Source organism: Microcaecilia unicolor, chromosome 6 (assembly GCF_901765095.1).
Source record: "Microcaecilia unicolor chromosome 6, aMicUni1.1, whole genome shotgun sequence".
In the NCBI taxonomy this organism is placed as follows: domain Eukaryota; kingdom Metazoa; phylum Chordata; class Amphibia; order Gymnophiona; family Siphonopidae; genus Microcaecilia; species Microcaecilia unicolor.
Genome location: NC_044036.1, coordinates 245,767,389 through 245,792,863, shown reverse-complemented (window position 1 = coordinate 245,792,863; position 25,475 = coordinate 245,767,389). Strand labels below are relative to the sequence as shown.

At 45.8% G+C, this 25,475-nt stretch overlaps 1 long non-coding RNA gene across 1 annotated transcript; it reads right to left on the bottom strand.

Moving 5' to 3' along the window:
• Positions 1-213: 213 nt before the first annotated feature.
• LOC115472430 lies at positions 214-23,987 on the bottom strand. Its single transcript, XR_003942521.1, has 3 exons — positions 23,977-23,987; positions 14,589-14,595; positions 214-332 (listed from the first exon to the last, which is right to left on the bottom strand). It is a non-coding gene; the product is annotated as an uncharacterized LOC115472430 (long non-coding RNA).
• Positions 23,988-25,475: the final 1,488 nt, after the last annotated feature.

The window sequence follows — 25,475 nt, the reverse complement described above, 5'->3', positions numbered from 1 at the left end:
TTGAATGTCTATAGCGAAAGCCAGAAACCTAAGAATAAGATGGAGAGTTAGAATAGATTGCACTGAGGCAGTGGGCAAAGAAAGTGTTAACTCTGATACATAAGAAATGATATTAAAAGCTTGGTATTTGAATTGAATTCTTATTTCAAATTTCAACTCTTTACTCTGTAAGTGAAGTGAAGGTATGCCAGATGGTTCAGATTATAATTGAACTCTAGCGTTTGCCGGCTGGGTTAGAAAGGTCAGGAGACAGGAATTTCTTTCACCCTGGTGAATGATGAAAGCTGGCTCAACATCTGTACATTATTAGGCATGCTGAGTAGCCTTGTAAGCTCTGGCATGAGCCAGATATATTGTAGTTTAAAATGCTTAGAAGAAAATACTATTTAGAGAGAGAGAGGCAATAGATTAGTATTTACAAGTTTTTGATATTTAGAATATGTCTTATAAGAAATACTGATTCTGTGTAAATTAATAATTCTGTGTGGGAATGTTTGTTCAACTCTCTGTCTGACGTTCTGAGTAGGGCTGCAGTGAAGAGATCAACATGTGGTTTGACTTAGCCATAGTTCTGGCTGGTTCAATGTATAAGCTGATAGGTGAACGAGGGTGCAGGGCTAGTCAGCTCTCTTCTCCTTGATTAATTATAGCTAAGTGTAGGACTGGCCTCCTGAAGAAAATAACAGACCATAGCCGTATGCTATTAAGTAAGATTAGCCTTTGACCCCTTTAATGAATGCCAGAGTTTAGTTAGCAGTTAGTATGAACCAGACTAGGAATAGTGAGAATAACCAATCTCACTAGGGCCTCTTGGTCTCTAAGGGAACCCAGTTTAAGCTATAGATGAGACATTAATCATAAGGAAAATATAAGAGTTCTGGAGACCAAATGTCTGGCTTAAGGGGCCCCAGGTCACAGGTCAGTTTAGGATGTCTGTAACCTATGTAACTGATATTTCAAAAGTAATGATTGGTTGAGGCAAAGTGACCAATCCTATTCCTTAACCAATTGGAGAGTAAGGGGGGGCTAGGCTTATGCTGGATAGAACAGATTTAAGTAGGAGCAGAAGCAGTTTACGTCAGAAGGAGCTCAGAAGGAGAGAAGGACAGAAGGAACAGACAGAAGAAGGAGAAGACAGCATAAGAAGAGAAGCAGCTGAGACAAAGACACAGAGAGCTGAGAGAAAGACCCAGAGAGCTGAGAGAGAGAGAAGAGAGCTAGAACTGATGTCCTGCTTTGTTTGCTGGCAAATAAAGAAGATTACTCTCTCATACTGGTGTGTGCTGTCTGACTCCTGAAGTATCACAAATTCCCTATCTCAATTCCTGCAACAATTCTTGGTGGCAGCGGTGGGATGAATCCTGCATTAATCCCAGCCACCCAACTGACTGGAGAACATTCGCCGGGTTATGTTTCTGTATTCTGTATTGTAATTCTAGCTAGAAAATTGTAAATCAGCCCCTCAAAACAAATTGAGGAAGGAGAGCCTGATCAACTCTCAGCGAAGGCCCCTAGTACCTTCTAGTCGCGGGGACTAGAAGCGAAAACGCTTGAGCTTATCTGTATTTGAGAAATCTGAAATTGTTGGGTGGATTTTCTGTATGGAATGTGGTGATGCGTGAATGATTATTGAGTGCGGACTTCTTATAGCTGCGTTTTCAATTAACGCGAGTTCAATTGACCAGCAACGGAAGGAAGCCGATTGTTTGTTTGTTCTACCCTTTGTTTCCGGATCTGCGGACCCCTTACCGCAAATCCAAAAAACTCCCTCCCTTTTGTGTGTTGTAACGGTAAGCATTATGGGTGGGACATCATCTAGACAAATTGATACCCCCCTAGATTGTATGCTTAAGAACTTCAAGAAAGGATTTTTAATTAATGACTATGGACAGACTTTAAGCTCAAGTACTCTAAGAACCTTGTGTGAAGTTGAGTGGCCATCTATGGGAGTGGGGTGGCCCCCTAGTGGCAGCTTAGATATTGAAGTAATCCGGAAGGTCTACAGCATAGTTGTAGGAGAACCAGAATATTCTGAACAACTCCCTTATATAGATTCCTGGGACAGCCTTGTGACTGACCCTCCCTCGTGGTTGAAAACTTATATGGGATCCCCAGTAAAATTCATGTTAGGGGCCGTGTTCAAAGAAAGATTAGAAAATCTAAATTAGAAGAGGGAAAGAGCCCTAGGAAGGCCTACCACCCAATCGGTGGCTTCCGCCCCTACCCTGTCGGAGAAACCCATACTCTCTGATGACCCCTCAGACCTTGAGCCACCACCTTATGGCCCATTGTTGGGGTTCCGTGCTACCCCCAGAGATCCCGCCGTCCAGGCCCAAGCTTCTCCAGCACAGGCTTCTCCGGATAGTTCTTCCCCTCCTGTGCAAAACCTGCCACATCCTAGGTTGGACTTTTCACCCAGTCTCTACTCTTCTGTGCCACATCCTCTCCTGTTAACCTCTGAAGACCCGTTTTGGGTTCCACTCCCTGACTCCTCAACTCCCGACAGCCCAGCCTCTCCTTCTAATACCCCTACCCACTCATTAGGGGCCCGGCATCCCTTTCAATGGACTGAATCACCTGTGACCACCTCTCAGTCTATTGAGTACCCCTCCCCATCCCTCAGGGGGTTCAACACACCTCCACTGAATGGGTTAGACCTGCTGCAATCACCTTTGAGCATGATAGGAGGGTAGCTCCTAGCTCTACCTCAGGTTCCATTCCCACCTCCTCGAGAGTTCTGCCCCTCCGTCAGGTAACTACCACTCGACCGGATCCTAATAATCAGGGTCAGGTTATACAGGCACAGGCCTATCAGTATGTACCCTTCACAACCACCGATCTCCTGAATTGGAAGACGCATTACCCCTCTTATACTGGAAAGCCTCAGGCAGTGGTGGACCTAGTGGCTAGCATTATGGCCACCCATAACCCAACCTGGACTGATTGTCAACAACTGTCTCCTGACCCTCTTCACAACTGAGGAGAGGCGGAAGATTTTGCAAAATGCTGAGGCCATCACGCGAGAGCGTGTCCCCGGGGGGACACAGGATCCAGAGGGATGGTGTTAGAGCTCGGTTTCCATCCTCGCGCAGCTCCAGATTGGGATCCAAATGATGGGCAGCACTATGAACTGTTGTCTGGCTATTGCCGGGACTTACGGAAGGTATGAGGAAAGGCATAAAAGAGGCCCATTAATCTAGCAAAGGGTCTCTGAAATTCTCCAAGGGGCAACTGAATCCCCTGGGGCCTTTCTAGAGCGACTAATTGGAAGCCTACAGAACATACACCCCATTTGACCCTGAAGCCCAAGAAAACCAGAGAATTGGTGAATAGCGCATTGGTGGCCCAGAGTATGCCAGATATCCGGAAGAAGTTGCAGCGTCAGGAGGGATTCGCAGGGATGAATACCACCCAGCTAATTGAGATCGCAAACCAAGGTTTTCATTAATAGAGATCAGGGAGGTGCGCCGAGAGGCTGACCGGAAGATGCAGAAGAAGGCCGACCTTTTAGCGGCAGCCATTACTAATTCCACCCTTAACCGAGGTCTGACCTCTAGCTAATGGGAAGCCAAAATGGGACCCCTGGACCACCAGCCAGGCCCCGAGATTCCTTCAATCAATCCCGGCCAAGGGGGAGAATCCCAGACCAAGATTGGAGAGGGAACAGTGTGCCTACTGTAAGGAAAGAGGGCACTGGAAAGATGAATGCCCCCAGAGGCGCCAGGGACTGAGAAGGGGACCAGGAGATCGAAGAAGCCGAGGCCGAGTTCGAGAGGGAAGATATGAGCCTCCTGAATCTGACATCATCGGGATAGCCGAGATGGCAGAATGGGACGAATAGGACAGACCGGGGTTCCTACAAACTGGGCTCCCAGGAACCTAGGTCAAGTTAACTATAGGGAGCCTGCTCAATTCCATTCATGATTGATACAGGAGGCTGAACATTCTGTTGTGACGGAGCGATTAGCGCCTGTGTCCTGGAAAAACTGTCCGAGTGGTGGGAGCCACGGGGTTGCAGAACCGGAGGCCCTTCCTGACACCCGTAGATGCCAATTAGGCTCACACATAGTCACGTCATGAATTCCTGTATATGCCAGACTGTCCAATCCTTTGTTAGGTCGAGACCTGCTGTCCAAGCTTAGGGCCCAAATTTCCTTTGACTCTGATGGCCAACTTCAGTCTCCTTTCGGCACCCGACATCCAGCCCTAAGGTATATTGAGTTTCTGCTGCCCTCTTGAAGAAGAATGGCGGCTGCATCAGTCGCAGGGCCAAGTTGACCTACCCCTGGCAGACAGCTGTTCAAGTCAGAGGGGGTATGGGCAGAAGATAATCCCCCAGGGTTGGCCCGAAATTCCTCCTGTACATGTAGATTTACTTCCAAGTGCCCGGCCAATCCATCTTCGCCAATACCCAATTCCCAGAAAGGCTCTGGAAGGGATTCAAGCACATTTGAATTGTCTGTTATCCCATGGAATTATTCGTCCTTGCCAGTCTCCATGGAATACGCCACTATTGCCAGTTCAGAAGCCAGGGACTGAGGACTACCGGCCAGTCCAAGACTTACGAGTGGTCAACAAATCCACTATCTCATTACACCCTGTAGTGCCTAATCCATATGTCCTGTTAGGATTGATACCTTCTGGAGCTACCCATTTCACAACACTAGACCTAAAAGATGCCTTCTTTTGTATTCGGGTGGCCCCATCCAGTCATTGCTTTTGCCTTTCAATGGGAAAACCCAGTAACAGGAAGGAAGCTTCAGTATACATGGACCCGCCTGCCACAGGGGTTCAAGAACTCCCCCACTATTTTTGGGACAGCCCTAGGGCAAGACCTTAAGACTTTTAAATCTGAGCCTTCCAGGCGAGTTTTACTCCAGTATGTAGATGACCTCCTGATTGCAGCAGTGACTCAGGAAGAGTGTTTTGAGGCTACTAGAGAATTGGCTGGAGCTACTCTTGGATGCAGGCTATAAGGTCTCACGCTCAAGGCCCAACTTTGTCAGTCAGAAGTGAAGTATCTGGGCTTTTGTATTTCCCAGGGAAGTCGGAGACTGGATGCTAGTAGGAAGCAAGCGGTAGCTGCAATTCCCCAACCCAAGTCCAGAAGAGAAGTTAGGGAATTCCTGGGAGCAGCTGGATTCTGCAGAATTTGGATTCCAAATTTTGCATTGATGGCGAAACCCCTTTACCAAGCCACAAAGGGGGGTGAAAAGGAACCATTTGAATGGGGACCTACTGCTCAACAATCCTTCATTGCCATAAAGAAGCCCTACTCCAAGCCCCTGCGTTAGGCCTTCCTGATGTGGAGAAACCTTTCTCACTGTATGTCCCACGAGCGACAGGGGTTGCTCTGGGTGTGCTGACCCAGATGAGGGATCCTGGCAGAGGCCTGTTGCATACCTGTCTAAACAGCGGATGGAGTGGCTAAAGGATGGCCAGCCTGCATGAGGGCCATTGCAGCAACAGCCTTACTGGTCCAGGAAGCTGATAAGTTGACCTTGGGGCAAGAACTGGTTGTTAAAGTCCCCCATGCAGTTCTTACCCTCATGGAGTATAAGGGCAACCACTGTTTACAAATAACCGCATGTTAAGTACCAAGCCAGCTTGTGTGAGAATCCACGGATACACCTGGAAACAGTGGCTACATTCAATCCTGCTACTCTTTTGCCAGCATCTGAGGGACCTCCAGATCATGACTGTATCCAAACTATGGATGAAGTGTACTCCAGTCGACCAGATCTTAAAGATGTTCCGTGGAGGGACCCAGATGTAATTTATTTCACAGATGGAAGCAGTTATGTGGAGAACTCTAAGCGACTGGCAGGCTATGCTGTGGTGACAGAGGACAAGGTGATAGAAGCAAGAGCCCTGCCCCAAGGAACTTCAGCCCAGAAAGCAGAACTTGTGGCCCTCATACGAGCTCTGGAGCTAGCAGCAGGACTGGTAACCAACATTTATACTGATTCTAAGTATGCCTTCACAACCCTACATGCTCATGGAGCTTTGTATAAGGAAAAGGGACTCATAAATGCTGCAGGCCAACCTGTTAAGTATGGACCTGAAATACTTCAGCTGCTAGAGGCTGTTTGGGCCCCCAAGAAGGTAGCTGTCATTCACTGCAGGGGACACCAAAGAATAGATACTCCAGTGGCCCGAGGGAACCGCCATGCTGATCGGGTGGCCAAGGAAGCTGCTCGAGGACCCCCAGCAAGTACTGTGACTCCCCTGTTCCAAATTCGATTGCAAGAATGGACACCTATGTATACCCAAATGGAAGAGAATGGGCTCAAGAAGAAGTGCAGTAAGGAGGACCTGATGGCTGGTTACATCTCCCTGATACCAGAGTTCTGGTGCCACGCCACCTAGCTTGGCCTGTAGTGTCTCAAGCTCATGACCTATCACACTTAGGGAAAACAGCACTAGCCCGTCTACTCAATCGAGTAGTGGTGCTGGAAGGATTGGATAGTCTGGTTGCCACTGCCTCTGCCCGATGTACTCTCTGTGCCCAGAATAATGCTCGTCAGGGACCCCGTATTCCACCAGGAGTTCAGTCTAGAGGACTAACACCCTTTGAGTCCCTAGTTTATAGACTTCACAGAAATGCCCAGGAGCGGTAGGCTCCGATACCTCTTGGTCATGGTCTGTACCTTTTCTGGGTGGGTGGAAGCATATCCTACAGTTACTGAGAAAGCCACAGAAGTAGCTCGAGCCCTCCTTAGGGATGTCATCCCCAGGTATGGATTGCCCCTTGCCATAGGTTCAGATAATGGTCCCGCCTTTGTTGAAGCTACACTTCAGGCCCTGTCCCGCGCATTGCGCATTACCTGGAAATTGCATTGTGCCTACCGTCCCCAGAGTTCAGGGCAGGTTGAGCGAGCAAACAGAACCTTGAAAAATAGCCTAGCAAAGATTTGTCAGGAAACCCAATTGAAATGGCCACAGGCATTGCCACTAGCCCTCTTCCGCCTCCGATGTACCCCAACTAAAGGAACAGCCCTCTCTCCCTTTGAAATTGTGTATGGGAAGCCCCCAGCCATTTTACAGGGAATTAAGGGAGACATAGGGATTCTAGGGTCTGCCCAGGTGCAGGAGCAGGTAGCCCTCTTGGGAAAGATAATTTCTGAGCTTCAGTCTTATGTGAGGAGAAATAAACCCTGTCCCCTTCCAGGCTCAGGTACATTCCTTCCTGCCAGGGGATAGAGTTTGGGTGAAAGACTGGAAGCTCCAGCCTTTGGGGCCCCGGTGGAAAGGACCTTTTACTGTTTTGCTTTCTACCCCTGCAGCTGTGAAGGTCGCAGGGATTACTCCATGGGTCCATTGGTCTCGAATTAAGTCTGCTGACCAGACTGAGCCCAGCACGGATCAGACGGAGCCTAGACAGTGGAGAGCAGAAAGAGATCCAGCGGAGCCATTGAAGTTGCGCTTGACCCGAACCAAAGAATCTACTAGCTGAAAAGAAGGGTCAACTGCATACTGCAGGAGCGGCTGAACTTCGGCTTCACACTGAGACTCTTTCTTGCCCTGATTCTGGCTTTCCTGGAATTTGAAAGCTTGATCCTTATCAGTTGAGGGTCTATCCCAACTGGTATAAGAACTCAAAGACTGAGAACACTATATGAGAGTAATCTGTGATTAGCACAGACTGTTGAATATTATTGCTTAATTAGTTTGCTGTATTTGTTTAGATTAGGAAGAAAGAAAATGTTAGTAGTTTGGATGCTTTTGTTGTTTTCTACTCCTTGCCTCCTTGTTCCTAATACCCCAACTCGCTCCAACCTTTGGTTACACTCAGTCCAGGAACTAATTAGCCAGGCAAAGATTACTTCCCCCTTGTATTGTGTGTTCCGATTTTCTCCTTATACTACAGATGTCCCAGCTGTACCTGTCCCTGTGCAACTCCCAGCTCTTATACCTCCCTACTTTTCGAGTTCAGGCCCTTGGAGCCAGGATTATACTTGGTGGTCCTTTTATAATGCTACTTCCCCCTCTGATTCTTCTCTAAGGCCAGTTTTTACGTCTCCCTATCCAGCTTCTGGAGTGTTTTGTTTAACAAGAAGCATCTCAACTGTTCTTCCCATTCCCTGTAATTATACTAATGTTCTCCCCGAAAAAGGAGAATCTGTGTGGGTAGTTTCTCCAGGTACTCCTATGTGCCCTGCTACCATACCTGCAGATTATGACCCAGGTGATTATCTGGCTCCTAAGCGTACCACTGAGAAGACTATAGTGTCCAAGCTTATTTCTACTTCATAAGTCCCCGGGGTATGAAGAGTTACTAACAAATGAGCAGCCTGTCACAATTGGGGATTGGCGCCTATGGTGTGCAAGTCTCCATTTCGTCTTCGTTCCCCCTGGGATAGGGGCTCGCATTATGGGCACACCTAAGTACCCTGTCCAGCCTGAGCCAACATTTATTGGGAACTTTCCCTCACCCTCTCTTGGTCATTACTGGCTCTGTGATAATGTCCTCCACATGATTCTTCCCTCCACATATGATTTTGTGTATTGGTAACCTTGAATTATTTTCCTAAAGTTATTCCTCTCAAGCCACTATCCCCGCACCGCTCTAAGCGAGAGGCTTTGTCCTTACCCTCCTCCGTTGCCACAGAGGATGAGGCGATGAATTAGCCCTCCAGTATATCAATTCTACTTATCCTCTGACTAAAAAGAGACTTGTAGCCCTTTCTGCCCGCCTGGATTCCAATTGGAGGCCCGGTAGCGGGTATTACTGAACTAGGTATGGCTACCCGGAGACTTCAATCCCTACTCCATGTTTTAGTTCATGAGCTGAACGGGTAGTCAATGCATTGCAGGATCAAATTAATGAATTAAGTATAGTTTCTCGGTATAATCGTATGGGCCTTGACTATCTCTTTGCAGCTCAGGGTGGCCTCTGCACAGTGCTAAATTCTTCAGAATGCTGTACTATTGTCATAAATAGGACGCATGTGGTTAGGCATGCCATGGATAAAGTCCTACAGTTGGCCAGCCTTAATGTGGAGGATTACCGAGGAGGATTAGACCTTACCTCCTGGTGGTGGTCATTGACCTCCTGGATACGCCCCTTGTTCATTTCCCTAATAGTCTTAGTTTTAGCAGGGTTGTTGTTTTGTTTCCTGGCCTCATGTGCTTCGGCAGTATGCCGTCGGACCTTAACAAGTAGGGTAATGGTGGTTCATAAGTCTATTCCTAGTTAGGATCACTATAATCTCCAGAGTTTGAGTTATGAGACTTATCTCTGCATAAGCTGATTTTAGTCTCAAAGGGGGGAATGAGGCAGTGGGCAAAGAAAGTGTTAACTCTGATACATAAGAAATGATATTAAAAGCTTGGTATTTGAATTGAATTCTTATTTCAAATTTCAACTCTTTACTCTGTAAGTGAAGTGAAGGTATGCCAGATGGTTCAGATTATATTGAACTCTAGCGTTTGCCGGGCTGGGTTAGAAAGGTCAGAGACAGGAATTTCTTTCACCCTGGTGAATGATGAAAGCTGGCTCAACATCTGTACATTATTAGGCATGCTGAGTAGCCTTTGTAAGCTCTGGCATGAGCCAGATATATTGTAGTTTAAAATGCTTAGAAGAAAATACTATTTAGAGAGAGAGAGGCAATAGATTAGTATTTACAAGTTTTTGATATTTAGAATATGTCTTATAAGAAATACTGATTCTGTGTAAATTAATAATTCTGTGTGGAATGTTTGTTCAACTCTCTGTCTGACGTTCTGAGTAGGGCTGCAGTGAAGAGATCAACATGTGGTTTGACTTAGCCATAGTTCTGGCTGGTTCAATGTATAAGCTGATAGGTGAACGAGGTCAGGGCTAGTCAGCTCTCTTCTCCTTGATTAATTATAGCTAAGTGTAGGACTGGCCTCCTGAAAGAAATAACAGACCATAGCCGTATGCTATTAAGTAAGATTAGCCTTTGACCCCTTATAATGAATGCCAGAGTTTAGTTAGCAGTTAGTATGAACCAGACTAGGAATATGAGAATAACCAATCTCACTAGGGCCTCTTGGTCTCTAAGGGGAACCCAGTTTAAGCTATAGATGAGACATTAATCATAAGGAAAATATAAGAGTTCTGGAGACCAAATGTCTGGCTTAAGGGGCCCCAGGTCACAGGTCAGTTTAGGATGTCTGGAACCTATGTAACTGATATTTCAAAAGTAATGATTGGTTGAGGCAAAGTGACCAATCTATTCCTTAACCAATTGGAGAGTAAGGGGGGGGGGCTAGGCTAGGCTGGATAGAACAGTATTTAAGTAGGAGCAGAAGCAGTTTACGTCAGAAGGAGCTCAGAAGGAAGAGAAGGACAGAAGGAACAGACAGAAGAAGGAGAAGACAGCATAAGAAGAGAAGCAGCTGAGACAAAGACACAGAGAGCTGAGAGAAAGACCCAGAGAGCTGAGAGAGAGAGAAGAGAGCTAGAACTGATGTCCTGCTTTGTTTGCTGGCAAATAAAGAAGATTACTCTCTCATACTGGTGTGTGCTGTCTGACTCCTGAAGTATCACAAATTCCTATCTCAATTCCTGCAACAGCACTAAATGAAAATTATATATAATAGGCATCTCTGAGACCTGGTGGAAGGAGGATAACCAGTGGGACACTGTCATACCGGGGTACATATCGTAGTGATAGGGTGGATCGAATTGGTGGAGGAGTAGCATTGTATGTTAAGGAGGGCCTTGAATCAAATAGATTGAAAATTTTACAGGAAAAACAAATCTTGGAATCCCTGTGGATTGCAATTCCATGTGTAAAAGGGGAAAAGGATAGTGATAGGAGTGTACTACCATCCGCCTGGCCAGGATGAACAGACGCATATAGAAATGTTATCGGAAATTAGGGAGACTAACAAATTGAGCAACAGAATAATAATGGGTGATTTCAATTATCCCTGATATTGACTGGGTAAATGTAACATCAGGGCACGCTAGGGAAGTAAAATTCCTTGACAGAATCAAGGATTGCTTTATGGAGCAGCTAATACAGAAGCCAACAAGAGAAGGAAAAATTCTAGACCTAGTCCTTAGTGGATCACATGATCTGGTGCAGGAGGTAATGGTGATGGGGCCGCTTGATAACAATGATCATAATATGATCAGATTTGATATTAGCTTTGGAGTAAGTATACACAGGAAATCCAATACATTAGCGTTTAACTTTCAAAAAGGAGACTATGATAAAATGAGAAGAATGGTGAAAAAAAACTTAGAGGAGCGTCTGCGAGGGTCAAAAATTTACATCAGGCATAGATGGTTTTCAAAAATACCATCTTGGAAGCCCAGGCCAAATATATTCCGTGTATTAAAAAAGGAGGTAGGAAGACCAAACAACAGCCGGCATGGTTAGAGCTAAAAGAAAATCCTTCAGAAAATGGAAGAAGGAACCAACTGAAAATAATAAGAAACAGCATAAGGAATGTCAAGTCAAATACAAAGCACTGATAAGGAAGGCAAAGAAGGACTTCGAAAAAAAGATTGCGCTGGAGGCAAAAACACATAGTAAGAATTTATTAGGGTATATTAAAAGCAAGAAGCCGGCAAAAGAATCGGTTGGACCGCTAGATGACCGAGGGGTAAAAGGGGCGATTGGGGAAGACAAAGCCATAGCGGAGAGAGATTAAATGAATTCTTTGCTTCGGTCTTCACTGAGGAAGATTTGAGAGAGATACCAGTGCCAGAAATGGTATTCGAAGCTGGCGAGTCGGAGAAACTGAATGAAACCTCTATAAACCTAGAGGATGTAATGGGGCAATTTGACAAATTGAAGAACAGCAAATCTCCTTGATTGGATAGTATTCATCCCAGAGTACTGACAGAATTGAAAAATGAACTGGTGGAACTAACATTGAGCCTACAAATAGGTGGGAAAATGTGGGATATAAATGCAATAAATAAATAAATAAATAAATAAAATAAATAGTTAGTAATATGTAATTTATCTAAGAAGGAAACACTAAATAAATTATACAATATACTACATAAACTAAAAGACACTTTTATATTAGGCTAATATCCTTTATACTGTAGCAAGTTTTAAATTATTGAAAAACTCAAAACACTAAGATGGAGTCAGCAGTCCAGCAGCGAGAGGGGTGCTATCCAGTCTTTTGCGTTGAGTGTCGCATGTATGATTATCTCCCAGTTGGTGAGATGTCATATGTGTGTGCCCGATGCAAAGAGCTCCTAGCTCTTTGAGAACGTGTCCGTTCTCTTGAGGCTAGAGTAGCAGACTTGGTGGAGCTGAGGGAGACAGAGAGGTACATAGAGGAGACCTACAGGGATGTTGTAGAGAAGTCCCACCTCCAGTCTGGTAGCCCTTGTGCTACCATGGAGGAGGGAGGTCTCCTAGAAGGAGAGCATCACCCGACCCTGGTGAAGTAGGAAGTACTCCTGTAGCCAGGACCTGCCCACCAGGGGATATACTATCCTCTCGCACCGAGGATATGTCTCCAAGTGCTGCCCAGGAGGGAAAGGTTAGGACAGCCGTTGTAGTTGGTGATTCAATCATTAGGCATATAGATAGCTGAGTAGCTGGTGGACGTGAGGATCGCCTGGTGACTTGCCTGCCTGGTGCGAAGGTGGCGGACCTCACAACGTCACCTAGATAGGATTTTAGATAGTGCTGGTGTCACCTCTCTGGTCATGACCACCCTCAGACTTACCTTATTTCTGGGGGTCAGCATCTATGCTGGCTTCTGTCTGTTTCTGTGTTAGTCTTGTCTCCATCTCTGTGTGCTGATTGCTTCACTAGACCTCACCTGTGTGGGCTATGCCTCTCTGAGGAGCCAGCAGCTAAGATGGCTCCCGCTTGTTTAGTGCCAGTTTCCAAGATGGCTCCTGCCTGTTCTTCCTATGTGTTCCAAGCCTCTCCTTGGTGTGAGTGTGTTCCCTGCTCCTGTCCTGCAGTAGGTGACATCATCAGTGAGAGCCTTCATAAGGAAGTGCTGTGCTTGCATTCAGGGCCTTTGCATAGTAAGTAAGAGTGTTATGCCTAAAGGTCGTGAGGTTAGTGATAGCACTGTTGCGCTGCTACTTAGCCTTTCTTGGGGGCTCTTGCCCATCTGCTATTTGTGTCTGTGGACTGCCAGTCCTTCTGTGTGGGCACTGCCCTTCTGCTTTGTGTCTGTGGACTGCTAGTCCTTCCGTGTGGGCTTTTGCCCTTTTGTTTTGTGTCTGTGGACTGCTAGTCCTTCCTTTACCTTGCTCTGCGTTTGGAGTCTGAAGCTTCAGCCATTTTCTCTCAGTCTGTGTTTGGAGCTGCTGAAGCTTCAGCCCTGACTCTGTTATCCCTGGTTTATTCCTCTGCCTGCTGCCTGCCCAAAGACTCTGTTTGCTCCTGGTTTATTCTATTGTCTGCTGCCTGCCCAATGACTCTGTTTGCTCCTGGTTTATTCTATTGTCCGCTGCCTACCCAAAGACTCTGTTTGCTCCTGGTTTATTCTATTATCTGCTGCCTGCCCTAAGACTCGGTTAGCTCCTGGTTTATTCCTCTGCCTGCTGCCTGCCCAAAGACTCTGTTTGCTCCTGGTTTATTCTATTGTCTGCTGCCTGCCCAAAGACTCTGCTAGTTCCTGGTTACTTCTGTCTGCTCTGCCTAGCTTGCTTGTATATCCAGAGTCCTGTTTCTGCCAAGCTTGCTTGTATATCCTGAGTCCTGTTTCTGCCTAGCTTGCTTGTATTTCCTGAGTCCTGCTTCTGCCTAGCTAGTGTGTATATCCTGAGTGTATATCCTGAATCCTGTCTCTGCCTAGCTAGTGTGTATATCCTGAGTGTATATCCTGAATCCTGTCTCTGCCTAGCTAGTGTATATATCCTGAGTGTATATCCTGAATCCTGTCTCTGCCTAGCTAGTGTGTATATCTTGAGTGTATATCCTGAATCCTGTCTCTGCCTAGCCTTTGTGTACGTCTTGTCCACTTGGTCTTTCTTGTGTTTCTGGCTTAGTGGCTGCATGCAGCTTTCAGTCCGAGTCTAGAATTTAGCCTAGTCTTCCTCATGTATCCCAGACCCAAGGTGGGTCCTCTGGATCTTCAGTTCCTGCCTTATCCTGCAAGTCCTGCCAGCCACCCGCACTCCGGAGCTCAACTCCGGAGGAACGGTGGTCAAGTGCAGGTGAAGTTGTTCCTGTTCTGCCTGTTCTAGTTGCCTGCCTCAGTACTACTTCAGTCCAGAGTTCCAGTCTCTTCTGTGTATCCAGTTCCAGGGTGGTCTTGCCTGCCGCTGCCGTCCTCGGTAGAGGCCCAAGGGCTCACGTATTCCGGTTCTGCCTCGAGAACCCAACAGCTGGGGAGGAGTCAGCTGTCTTGGTACATGTGGGTACTAATGACGTAGGAAAATGTGGGAGAGAGGTTCTGGAAGCCAAATTTAGGCTCTTAGGTAGAAAGCTCAAATCCAGATCCTCTAGGGTAGCATTTTCTGAAATGCTACCTGTTCCACGCGCAGGGCCAAAGAGACAGGCAGAGCTCCGGAGTCTCAATGCGTGGATGAGACGATGGTGCAGGGAGGAGGGTTTTAGATTTGTTAGGAACTGGGCAACATTCTGGGGAAGAGGGAGCCTATTCCGAAAGGATGGGACCAGGCTGCTGGCATCGGCATTTAAAAAGGAGATAGAGCAGCTTTTAAACTAGAAATGGGGGGAAGGCTGACAGTCGTTCAAAAGCGCATGGTTCGGGATAAGGTATCTTGCAAGGATATCTCATAAACAGGGAAGATAGGGTTTCTGGATAGTGAGGTTGCACAACAGCCTGTGGTAGGCCAGGTGCCCTTAAATACAACCAAAGATCAGACAAAAGATGGCAAATCATTAGTGTCAAGTACTAAGCATCATGCAAATAGGAACAACAAACATACTTTGAAATGTCTATATGGAAATGCTAGGAGTCTAAGAAATAAGATGGGAGAGTTGGAATATATTGCACTAAATGAAAAATGGGATATAATAGGCATTACTGAGACCTGGTGGAAGGAGGATAACCAGTGGGACACTGTTATACCGGGGTACAAAGTATATCGTAGTGATAGGGTGGACCGGACTGGTGGAGGGGTAGCATTGTATATTAACGAGAGCCTTGACTCAGATAGATTACAAATTCAGCAGGACACAAATTATACCTTTGAATCATTGTGGGTTGAAATTCCATGTATAAAAGGGAAAAGGACGGTGATAGGAGTGTACTACCGTCCGCCTTGCCAGGATGAGCAGGTAGACGCAGAAATGATAAAAGAAATCAGAGACGCAAACAAAATAGGCAATGTGATAATAATGGGTGACTTTAATTATTCAAATATAGACTGGGTAAATGTAACATCAGGCACACTAGAGAGTATAGGCGCCCCGTATAAGAGGCTTGGGGAGGCTAAGCCTCCCCAGCCCAACCATGATCGCCGCCTGTCTTGCATCTCCTCCTTGTGTTTGTTCTGCTGCCGCCGTGACCATCATTTTTACTGCCCTGAAGTCTGAAGAGTTCTGCCTGGGCACCGGCGATTCAATCACAGTCAGTCTTCTGCTAGCGTCGGGCCAGCTTTCTCTTCAGGCGCGTCTCACTCCCACCTCTGAGGAAGTTGCGTTAGAGTAGGCGGGAGTTCCGTCCAGGACGCGCCTGAGGAGGAGAAGCCCAGACGCTGGCAGAACAAGGCTGACTGTGGTTGAATCGCGGAAGCGGTAAGCAGCGGGGAAAATGGCGCCTAGCTCAAAATTGGACCGAGGCAGTGGAAGTGGGAAGAAATGGTGGCGGAAGGAGCACGTGAAGGTACTGGCAGTCTCTCAGCGGGTTTATTCAGAGCTGGATCGGCTAGAGGCCCCACGGGGGAGAGGAGAGAACTGGCCTGAATATGTTTGTATGGCTCCGATCCGAACCTCCAGCTGTGCCCCCCCCCGGTCTAGCACTAGCCACTCTCCACTTCTTCTCTTTTCCATATCCAGGATGTCCTCTTCCCCCCCCCCCCCCATACCAAGCAATTCCCTTTTTCTACCCCAAGGTTCAGGATCCCACCCCCCCCCCCCCCCCCCATGTCCATTCTCCCTCTTTCCTTTCTTGTTTTTTTTTTTTTTAGTTTTTATTTATATAATTTTCAGAACCATAACAAAACAAAATTTAAGACTTTCTGTCATATAACAGGATATCTTGAAGAACAGTTGCATATTACAGTAAATGGTCCTATCATAACTACCTCCTGTAGATCTCCCCCTCCCCTCTCCCCTCCCCCCCCCCCCCCCCACTGTCCCTTTAACAGTCCTGAAGTCTTCTGTTACTGCGCTGGCTGTTGCGGACCAAGTGTTGTAGTTGTCCCATATCTTCCTATGTTGGGCTAAGCGCCCTTACTCATCGCTGTCAGCTTAGACATTAAGTGGATGTAGTTCAGTTTTTCCAGCACCACTGAAATGTCCGGTAGGCTAGGTTTTTTCCAGGATGCCGCCAGCACCAGCCTGCCCGCCACAAACACCTGAGTGGCAAACTGGTGGACGTGTGACGGAATCACTGGTGGTTTAAAGTGAAGTAGACAGTGTTCCGCTTTCAGCTGGTATTGTGCGGTCGTCACTAAATTTACAAAGTCCACTATTTTCATCCAGAATCTAGATGCATATACACAGGACCACCATATATGGTACATATCACCTTCCTCTCCACAGTCCCGCCAGCATTGGGAGGAACCTGTCCCAAACATCCTGGCCAGGCGGCTTGGGGTATAGTACCAACCGTACAACATCTTATGCCCATTTTCTATCATAGCACTAGAGATCGATACCTTAAGCAAGGATTTGAGAGCCCTTCCCCACAGTGCGGGATCATATGTTGTCCCTATTGCCACCTCCCATTTATGTATGTAATATTCTACGGGATCTTCTCGGGCCAACAAAGCCTTATATATTCTTGAGATGCCCCCCCTGTTCCCCCCTTTTGTCATCCCTATCTCTAGCTGTGTCTCGGCTAGCTCCAGCTCCTCCCTTGCTTTATTTTTGATAAAGTGCTGTACTTGATAATAATAAAAGGATTGAAGGAGAGAGCCGTGTATTTGGCATAGTTCCGAGTAGGGTGGGACCGCACCCTCCTCACACATTTGTCCTAATTCACAGAGTCCCCAATCTTCCCATTCCTTATATACTTTATCTGATCTACCCGGCCCAAATTGGGGGGCGAATCTAAGAAATGTATGTTTGAAATATTTACGCTCTGGAAAAAACTGCTTCCTAACCTTGTACCAAATTGTTAGTGGCCACTGCAGGAGAAGGGGACTTCTTTTAATTAATGCCCAGAGTGTGGAGTTAGGTAACCATGGTATTGCACGAAGTGGGTAGGGCTCCAACCAGCTTTGTTCTACCTCTGTCCAGAGTTTCCCTGTATTCTGAAGCCAGATTGCTAAAATTCGTAAGTGGGCTGCAGTCTGATACATCTGGAATTGGGGAACCCCCATGCCTCCCCGATCTCTAAATTGATACATCATCTCTCGCTTTACCCGAGGTGGTCTCTTCTTCCATATAAATGAGAACACCCTGCCCTGTAAGCCTCTGAAAAAGGCCGCTGGTATTTCGATTGGGAGGGCCGTGAATAGGTACAGCAGCTTCGGGAGCATCATCATCTTGACAGCGTTAATTCTACCCACCCAGGATAGTGTCAATCCCTCCCAACGCTCTAGGTCCCTAAAGAGCTCTCGCACCTTACTTGGAAAGTTATATTCAAATACCTCCTCCATTCGGCGTGGTAAACTGACCCCAAGATATTTGACAAACTTTTTAGCCCACCTATATGGGAATTGTGTCTTCAATGTTTCCAGGACTGTGTCAGGTAGGTTTATATCAAGTGCTTCGGATTTGGTAAAGTTAATTTTAAAGCCGGACACCGCCCCATATGCCTGTATTTCTTTCTCCAAAGCGGGGAATGCAACCAGGGGGTCCTTTAACAGAAGTAGGACATCGTCTGCAAATAATAGAATTTTCGTCTCAATACCCCCCCCTATAAGACCCCTTATTCTCTCATGTGCTCTAATCCTAGATGCCAGGGGTTCCATTACTAGGGCAAACAGAAGTGGCGACAGTGCACAACCCTGTCTGGTGCCCCTCTGCAGGGGAAAGGAGTTAGTTAATGTCCCATTGATCCGCACCGCTGCCCTCGGATTCTCATATATAAGAGACAGCCATTCCACGTACCGTCCCCCCACCCCAAACTTCTCAAGCACTGCGAAGAGAAATGACCAGCCGACCCGATCAAAGGCCTTTTCTGCATCTAAGGACAAAATACAAAGGGGAGATGTAAGTATTTGGGCCCCCTGAATAACCTGTAGCGCTCTCCTAATGTTGTCAAAGGTCTGGCGCTCGCGTACAAAGCCCGCCTGGTCTTCATGTATAAGCTGTGGGAGGTATTTCTGGAGCCTAGTGGCCATAATTTTGGAAAATATTTTATAATCTACTCCCAACAAAGAGATAGGCCTGTAGGAGCTACACAGCTGGGGATCTTTGCCTTGTTTAGGGAGAACCGTGATTGTAGCCAGATTCCATGTAGGTGGGATGCCCGTGGCCCTATCCAAAGAGTTAAACACCCGGAGCAGCAGAGGGACCAATTGTTTTTGAAAAGTTTTATAAAATGTATTTGTAAAGCCATCTGGCCCTGGAGCTTTATGCACAGAGAGCCCATGAATCGTCTGTTCTATCTCTTCTTGCGTTATGGGTTCCCCCAGTACCTGATTTGCTATGTCGGGGAGCCGCGGGAGCTCCACGCCCTCCAGATAATTACTAATCTCTTCAGTTGCACAGCTTGTTGTATCACTATATAAGGTCTTATAATATCCACTAAAGGCTGCATCTAGAAACTCGGGTTCTGAGTGCACCACTCCCCCTGCATCCCGTAGGCCCCCTATCAAGGTTCTGCTAGCATGTTGGGCCAGTTTATGGGCTAGTAGTCTGCTAGGTTTGTTACCAAATTCAAAATGTTGTTGGCGTACCCTCTGTAGTTTTTCTGCCAGATCTGCTAGTTCCAGTTCATGTATCTGAGTTCGGATTTTGTGTGCCTGCCCCCTCAGTTTCAACGGATTTTGATCTATTCCTTCTTGCAACAGTGTCTCCGTCTGTAGGAGTTGTTGGCGTAATTCCCTTTCTCTAGCACATCTCTCCTTCCATCTCCTCGCCCGCAGTGCGATCAGATGGCCCCTTATTACTGCTTTAAAGCCCTCCCATAGCACAGTTGGGGAGACCTCATCATTATCATTGAATAGGATATAATCCTGGATGGCCGATTCTATCTGGGAAATATTAGATGGATCCGCCAATAAAGCATCGTCCAAGCGCCACTGCCGTTTTGTTTTATTAGGGTCTAACCCCTTGATTGTTAATAGCACCGGAGAGTGGTCCGACCATGTATGAGGTAGTATAGTGTGTTCCCCCACCACCCCTAACAGAGATGCATCCCCCATCCATAGGTCTATTCTAGAAGAGGACTGATGCACTGTGGAAAAATATGTATAAGCTCGCTGGGATGGATTGTCCCTTCGCCATAAATCAATAAGTTGCCATCGTGTTATAAACTCGTGAAGGTGTCGCCTGTCTTGTTTAGCGTAGTTCGCATTACGTGTCGTATTATCTAGTAGTGGATGCAGAGTGAGGTTGAAATCACCACCTATCAGGAGAGAACCCTCCAAATGCCGTAGCAGTATCTGATCTAGATCCGAGAGGAAGTCTCCCTGCTTAGTGTTAGGGCAATATATGTTCACCAGTGTGTAGGTCTTCCCCCCCATTGTTAAAACAATTAACAGATATCTCCCATTCTTATCCTTGATAACCTTTTGTACCTCCCAATTCTTGCCACTACAGAATGCTATCAGGACCCCTTTGCTTTTCGTATTATCTATATTGGAGGCGAAATATATGAGAGGGTATTTCTTATTAGCACATAGATATTCATGTCTGGGCTTTAAATGGGTTTCTTGTATCATCCCTATATCTACCCCAAGCCGCCTCAATTCCCGGAACAGTAACTGCCGTTTCCTAGGTATATTCAGCCCTCGGACATTGAGTGACATGCATTTAATATCTCCCATTACCTCTTACTATACATCCATCCTCCCTGCTTCAGCGCTTTTACTTTATTCATAACTTGTGTCCTATTTGCTGCTAGAGACATACATGGTTTGCTTCTATTTCTCATTACTCCCCCCTGTATTCCCCCCCCCTCCCCACTTTCCCTCATACATTTTAGGCATCCCAAACAGAATCTCTATGGGTGCCTATTCAGAGAGGAAGGAACAGCTGGCCCTGCCCTGGGGCCCCACAACAAAAACACATCATAACTACCTCTTGTCCAAAAGCTGGAATTCTGCTCAACATTTTCAACATCCAGCAACAATTTTAAAGGTAATAACTTTCCCGAATATAAAGTTTGTGCCTCGTCAGGTGATCTTTGAGGCCGATTGTTGTCTTTGTAGTCTTTTCCGGCCGTTTCCCACTCGTTGCCATTTTGGTGGGAGGGAGCGGGAGTTTGGTCTTGCTCCCGAACTGGCCTCCCGCCTGTCACTCTCATCTGCGGACTCCGGGCATACTGCTCTGGCTTCCAAAAGAGACTGAATCTGATGTTGTTTGCCATCTTTATAGAATACCAAAGCGAAGGGGTGCCGCCATCTGTACTGGATCTTCTGCTCTCTAAGATATCTCGTGAATGGCCGCAAATCCCCTCTCCTTCTCAGCGTCGCCGCTGCCAAGTCCTGATATATTTCAACATGGTAGGAATCCCATTTAAAGTCTGAAGTTTGTCGCATCAGTTTCAGTATTTGTTCCTTTAGTTTGTAGCTACTGAAGCAGGCAATGATATCTTTGGGTCTATTATTTCTTACCGGTCCCAGTGCCCGGTGTGCCCTCTCCAATTGCACTGCCTCAGGTTCCATATTGGCCCCGTTCTGTGTGAACAGTTCTTGTATTATTTTTTTGTACTACTTGCTCACTGTCCTGGTATAGAGGTGTGTCCGGTAGGCCTCGAAATCTCAAATTGTTGCGGCGTCCCCGATTCTCCAGATCTTCCAGTTTATCTTGTAATATTTGCTGTTCGCTCCGGAGTTCAGTGATATGTTGGTCCATCGAGCCAAGGGCCTCGCTGTGGGCTTCCACTTGGGCCTCCGTGTCCTCTAGCCGCACTCCCAGCTCTCTTATCTCGTCGCGCAAGTCTGTGCCCAACTTAGCTACCTCAGCTCGCAGTGCCTTGAGGTCAGCGCTGATGTTTTGCAGGCATAATTGCAGGCTGGGCTGCTCTTCTTCTGTGAGTTCTGTTACCGATCGCTGTTCCAGCGTTGGCTCCTGGGGTTTTGCTTTCTCTGTCAATTCTTTATTTTTCCGTGCGTCGGCCATTTTGTTTTTTATCGGGGTCGCGCCTCCGGCGAATGCAAACCTTGAAAGATCAGCCACAGTTCGGCGAAAATTCATGCGCTTTCGTGGTACGAGTTCCCGCTTTAGTGCTGCCGTCAATTTTAGCTTTCCAGCTTAGCTTTGGATCGCGAACGCGATCGTTTTTGCCGCGAGGCCACCGGAGCTAGCTTTTCAGGTGTCCATGCTGCCCGGTGACGTCACTTCCTCCCTCCCTCTTTCTTTCTGTACCCAACATCCACCTTCCTTCTCCCAGTGTCTATCATCTTTCCTATTACCTCCCACCACTATGTTCAGCACCCCCCCCAGCTTCCAGCATCTCTTTACTCTCCTTGTTCATCATTTCCATTCTCCTTCCCTGTCCATTTTCTTAACTACCCCGTCCCCTCACAAAGCATTCCACCTCTCCCCTTACCCCAGATATCCAGCCTCATCCCCTTTCCTAATTTGTTACTGCTCAATAAAATGCTGTGTGGAAGTTTGAGCACAGTCCCATGCTAAGGCCCATTGTTGCCTGTCTTCTTCAGTGCAGACTTTTTTTCAGAAGGGTTAGGGTGCTGCAGGGCATAAGTGTTGCATAGGTTTTACTATGTAAGCTGCACTGGACCTGCTGTATGTGGGAAAGAGTGGGGTACAAATGTAATAAATAAACTATTCTGTTTTTAGGCATGTTTCAGGGACAAATGGTTTTATAAGTCAAAATAAAAATAAATATATTTTTTAATGCAGATCTCTTTTGTTTAAACATAACTAAATGGGCTATAAGCCCCTAATGGTGTATTAGGTTCTGCCCAGTGTCATATTTATGGTACAGTAAGGTTCTGAGTGTGTTTTTGCACAAAGTTGTGCATAGTGTTTTGCAGTTGAGCGATTGTGGTTAGTATATGCTTTGAGCAACCATTTTATTCTTTGACATATGATACATATCTAATATCTAAATTTAATAAAAGGTATTAATTGTGACTTTTAGTTTTATTTTTTTTTCTCTGTGTTATCAGACAATTATGGATTTAGGCTCCACCCCTGGCCCCACCCCTAACCCCACCCCCTTTAGCCTCCCCAAACAGTTGGGCCACCGACCGCCTATGCTAGAGAGGTACAATTCCTTGATGAAATCAAGGACAGCTTTATGGAGCAGCTGGTGCAGGAGCCGACGAGAGAAGGAAAAATTCTAGACTTGGTCCTTAGTGGAGCGCATGTTCTGGTGAGGGACGTTATGGTGTGAGGATGTTATAATGCCGTTATATCGCTCCATGGTGTGACTGCACCTTGAGTATTGTGTTCAATTCTGGTCGCTGCATCTCAAGAAAGATATAGTGGAATTGGAAAAGGTGCAGTGAAGGGTGACTAAAATGATAGTGGGGATGGGACGACTTCCCTATGAAGAAAGACTAAGGAGGCTGGGGCTTTTCAGCTTGGAGAAGAGACGGCTGAGGGGAGACATGATAGAGGTATATAAAATAATGAGTGGAGTGGAACAGGTGGATGTGAAGCGTCTGTTCACGCTTTCCAAAAATACTAGGACTAGGAGGCATGCGATGAAACTACAGTGTAGTAAATTTAAAACAAATCGGAGAAAAGTTTTCTTCACCCAACGCGTAATTAAACTCTGGAATTCGTTGTCGGAGAACGTGGTGAAGGCGGTTAGCTTGGCAGAGTTTAAAAGGGGGTTAGACGGTTTCCTAAAGAACAAGTCCATAAACCACTACTAAATGGACTTGGGAAAAATCCACAATTCCGGGAATAACTTGTATAGAATGTTTGTACGTTTGGGAAGCTTGTTGGATTATTTGTAGTAAATAATTAGCAGATTTTAGTACACACAGCTTCAGCTTTAGAAATGTTAATTTCTTTCTTCATCTCTCTCTCATTCACCCCTGAATAATTCACTGCTGAGTCACTTTAAAGTTGAAGTAACAAAACATCTGTTTACTCACAGTTTGTAGTTAGATTATAATCAGACAGGCTTATATATACATATTACTATACATTTGTATTATCAGCTCCTTCCATGTGCTTAGATGGTAATGGATGCTCACACCACCATAGATCCTCTCAGGTTAGGAGAGATCATGAGCTCCATGTGCTCCATGTGCTGCATGTGCTGCATCTAAACCCCCACAGGAAGTTGCATAGCAGTGTGACCTCTCTAAGTAATTCACATCAGAGGTCACAGAGTAATCACAGAGAAATAATAGGTGACAGGCAATGCATGTAAAATACAATTACATTCCAACAAACCCCTTCTCATGCATAACTGTCATGCAATTATTTATTCATACAAAGTCCAAGCTTTATACGCAGATTCACAAAATGTTCTCTGGGTAACGGTTTGGTCATGATGTCAGCTGTCATCTCACTGGTGTGACAATAGTGTAGACTGATGACCCTTCTTTCGCCAACTCTCGCACGTTGTGGTATTTCGTTGCGATGTGCTTGGTGCGTGACTGAACCTTGTCATTCTGTGACAGTCGGATGCAGCTCTGATTATCTTCCATTAACTGGATTGGTCTCTTTTCAGCTATTCCGAAATCCAGCAAAAGTTTTTCAATCCACATCAGTTCTCTGCACGCTTCCGATACGGCCACATATTCAGCTTCTGTAGAAGACAAACTCACAATACTTTGTTTATGACTGGCCCATGAAATTTGTACATTTCCATACATAAACACATATCCACTTGTGGATTTATAATCAGAATGATCCCCTGCCCAATCTGAATCACAGTAACATATTAGTTTTGGATTACTATTGGCTGAAATCTTTAATTTACAATCAATGGTACCCTTTAAATACCTTACCATCCTTTTAACTGCAGTCCAATCTGATTTGGTAGGTGAGCTGACCCTTCTGCTCAAAATTCCTACTGCATTTGCTATGTCAGCCCTGTATGTGGTAGCTAGATATAAAAGCTTACCTATGGCTGATCTATATTGGATGTTATCTGGTAAAGGTTCTCTTACTGTTTCATCCTTCAGAAAATCAGTGATCATGGGAGTGCTTACAACTTGGGCATCTTGCATACCTAAACTTTCAATAAGCTCATTTATTTTCTGCTTCTGGCTTAGAAGATAAGAACCATCATTTTGTTTCTCAATTTCTATACCAAGATAGTATGACACATTACCAAGTTCTTTTATCTCAACATTGAGGTTTAAACACTTTACAATGTCCTTGTACTCTTGCTCACTTTTGCTTGCAATGAGCAGATCATCAACAAAAGCTAAATGTATGCATATTGTCCATTTGTGCACCTAGTGTACAAACATTTATCTGCTTCACCTTGCTTAAATCCTAAATTTGTCAATATTTCATGCAATTTTTCATTCCAACATTTGCACTTTGCTTTAATCCATAAAGACCTTTGTTTAATTTACACACTAGCTGTCTTTGTTTTGTATTTATGAAACCTGTTGGTTGTTCCATGTACAAGTCTTCAGGTTATATCTCCGTGAAGAAACGCTGTTTTTCACATCAATGTGGTTGACTTGCATGCCTTTTGAGACTGCAATGCTCAGAAGTGTTCTGATTGTCGTGTGTTTCACTACAGGTGCAAACACTTCATCAAATCTTCTCCATATTTTTGAAGATATCCCTTTGCGACTAATCTGGCTTTATACCTTTCCACTTTTCCTTGTGCATTCCTTTTTAACTTGAATACCCATTTGCATCCTATAGCTTTCTTGCCAGGAGGTAATTTTGTAAGAATCCAAGTATTATTTTTATCCAATGCATCAATTTCTTCTTGTGCAGCTTTATGCCATTCAGCAGCTTCTTCTGCTGGCATTTTCTCAATCTCATCCCATGTTAAGGGCTCTTGAGCTTCTGCTGACTTTGTTAGGTAAGACAGTCTTGGGGGTGGAACACCTTTGTTTTCCCTGGATGAGCGTCTGACAACAGGTTGGTCTGACCTTTCTGCATCCTCTAAATCTGAGAGTCCTTCTCCAATTGATTCCCCTTCTCCAACTGTACTGTCTTCTTCAATGATCCTTTCTGTGTCTGCTTCCTCTGCCTGTTCCTCGTTAGATACAGGTGAGTTGCTTTCAGACATCTGCCTTGGTATGGCATTTATATACACTGGCATGTCTATTATGGTTCTAGTTTCATATTCTGGATGATAAG